Genomic DNA, 3,211 nt, shown 5'->3' on the forward strand with positions numbered 1-3,211 from the left:
ATGTTGTAACTGACTTTTCTTTATTTTTGGAATGTTTAACAATCCTCATAAAATCTTCGACATGATTAAAGCCCTTATAAGTGTATGAATGTTCATGTGAGAAGGCATGATACATGTACAGGACAATCATTACATGTAAACTTCATTCAAAGTATATTCTAGTCACGTAGAATATCACACCAAAGATTCTTCTTCTTCTTCTTCTTCATCTTCTTCTTTTGGATATACTACTGCAGTGCAAAATGTCGTCTATGACAGTCCACGTTAAATCGCATTTAATATGTAAAGTCTGTTTGGAGTGCAGAAAGCTATCTCCCCACTCTCAAACTCTTGTAGATAGTACCAACTCAACATTTCCCTTCCTATACTAAAATCAATAATGAGATTGTGCATGTGCTTCAAATCACTCGTGTATCGATCGATACTGAAGAGGCCCTTGTCGTGCTTCACCCAGGCTACAATGACCGAATCATCTCTACAAACAGCTGGGTAGGGAATCATACCCTCCTTCTTCAAGACTTTCTCCTTCTTCCCCGTGCCATCAAGGCACACAGCAGTCGAGTCTTGTAGAATCAGTTTTCCCGTGTTGTTAAAGGAAAATAATTGCGATGGTCTATGTCCATCACACATCATACTCCTGACAGCCTTGCCACCCTGTGGGGTAAATACCTGGATCTTCATGAGTTCCCTATAACCCACGTAGATATTATCATCTCTATCCACAGTGAGACCACCATACCTTCCTTTATCCACCCTCATCGTCTCGAACGTGACGTCAAGCTTCTCCCACTGAGGAGTGTAGAGTGACACCTTGTTATTTATATCACGTACTACACTTCGGCTATCAGACAGGAATCCAATTCTCCTGACTCCGACATTCTTCAGCACGGTCTGCTGTAACTCGCCATAAGGGGAGTAGAGATGGATTCCACCATTATACGATCCCACTGCCATCTTACCGCCTGGTGAACGAGAGATACAGGACATGCAATTTCTGCTAGGGAGGTTTACGTTTGCTTTGACATCCCAGGGAAGTGAGACGTCACCTCCCTGGACATCCCACGTATAACCTTCCAACTTTCCTAGACAAAGTTCATTAACCTTCTCGTATCTACGGAATGAAATCTTCTGGGCTCGTTCTGTCACACCTCTCGGTGGTTGGTCATCAGGATCATCTCGTCCCAGAAAGCTTTTCAAGTTTTCGCACAGCGTGTCGTGTGCTATCAATGCGTTTTTCTCTAGTGGTACCTTCATACCGTTAGTTACCAGCTCTTCCATAGCGTTCATGTGACTGATTGTTCGCCGACTCTCTTCCTCCATGACTTGTAATTCCTTCTCGAATTTCTCAGACCATTGTTTCACTCGACTTCTGAGCTCTTCTCTACTGTCTCACAATAGCTGCATGTATTCCTCATACGTTGTGTCGATGTCCTCATTGAGCTTTCTAAACATAGTTGCTATTTCATTGCGTTGTGTCTCTATGAACTTGATATGATTTTCAATGGTCGTTTTCTTTGATTTGACTCCCCTTTTCAACTCTTTGATATTTTCAATCAATTTTTCCTCATAGATAGCTGCCTCTTCGATATCATGTCCTGCTTTTGAGTGTTTCAACATCCCACACTTACAGCAGACGTATTCCCGACATCCAGTGCAGAAACACTCCTCATCATCATTAGGATGTTTTTTACATTTCCGTCGCATTTTAAGCGGAACCTTTCCCGAGAGCACCTCGCTCACGGACACCACTTCGTGGTTGAAGAACGGCTTCCAGGTAGAGTGGCTTTTCTCACAGGCTTTACACATATATTTCCCGCAGTCCTGACAGTAGCACACAGCTGGAGACTTGTTGTCCATCTCACAAACTGTGCATGTTGGACTCGTGACTTTCACTTCGTCCACGAGGGAACTCAATGGTATGTTGGTTTGCAACTTATCCACATCTCCACTGGGTAGGGGCGTTTCTTTCCTGCATATAGGGCATGTTATCGTTTTCTGAGTTTGAGATATTCGTTGAAGACAGTCTTTGCAGAACGTGTGAGAGCATGTCAGTGATTTAGGTTGGTTGAAAAGAGTCAGACAGATAGGACACTCCAGATTCTGGCTGCTGATCTGATGAACAGTTGCCATGGTGTCTATTTGTCTAAAAGCAAAAGAAACACAAAGTGGTAAAAACATCAATACATACAATAAAAAAATGAGTTTAGCGTTTACCAGATAGAAGAGGAGAAAGTTCGTGCGAAACATGCTGTTAGAATGTATAGATTCTTAAAACCGAACGAAATAATGAAGCACAATCTAAAAGAGCAGTGTGAATGTTTTCTTTTTTCATCATTTTCGCTGAGGATACATTTCCGGGTTTAAAGAAACTTCATTATTTAGGATTGTTCAGTTGAGTGGAGGAGATCACATTAACGAATCGTGGGCCCGTCATACGATGACATAGAATAAAATCAGATGCAACTCGTTGATACTCTTAAAGAAGTATTCGTAAAACAATAGTTCAAGTTCAAGTTCAAGTTCATATTTATTCGTTTTTTCCACAATATAACACAAACATAAATCTCACTTTCTTAAGTGACAAAATCAATGCATACAATTGTACAGAGAAAACAACAATGATAGCAGCAAAAAAAAAAAAACACTAACAGTAGCGATACATTGCAATAGTTGCTAAGATAACGAAAGTGAAATAGTTTTCAATATATGCACTGTGTGAAAAAAACGGAGGGACCCACTAAAAAGACAGAGCTTGTAGAGTGTGGGCCCCTCTTTTATTAGAAGTCCGATGTAAAAATTGAATTGAAAACAGCAAAAAATCCGCACAAAAAGTTCGTCACAAAAAAGTTTGGCAGCCCACTAAGAGACAGACGAACAAACAGTTATATACATAAAACAACTACAAACAGAGCAATGAACATGCAACAGGACTGGGACAGCAATAAGACTACTTGTAGGAGGAAAAACAAGAAAAAAAAAACCTGACTTGACGACACAAGAGGAAACAAGACTATAGCGTGATAAAGAGGTAACAAAATAGACAGGAATATGCAATACAGATGACGATCCTCGGAGGTTTGAGGAAGAAAAAGAAGAAGAAAAAAGAATATAGAACAAACCCTGCAACTGCGAAGTATAGGTTAAAGAAAATCTTATAATCAAGGTTTGAGCAATAGTTACAATAATAAAGAGAACGGCAATGCCGATATTA

At 40.3% G+C, this 3,211-nt stretch overlaps 1 pseudogene; it reads right to left on the minus strand.

Annotated features, from left to right (window-relative positions):
- Window positions 1–264: 264 nt before the first annotated feature.
- LOC140247017 (uncharacterized) lies at window positions 265–2,130 on the minus strand (annotated as a pseudogene).
- Window positions 2,131–3,211: the final 1,081 nt, after the last annotated feature.

This window comes from Diadema setosum, chromosome 3 (assembly GCF_964275005.1).
Source record: "Diadema setosum chromosome 3, eeDiaSeto1, whole genome shotgun sequence".
Lineage (NCBI taxonomy): Eukaryota > Metazoa > Echinodermata > Echinoidea > Diadematoida > Diadematidae > Diadema > Diadema setosum.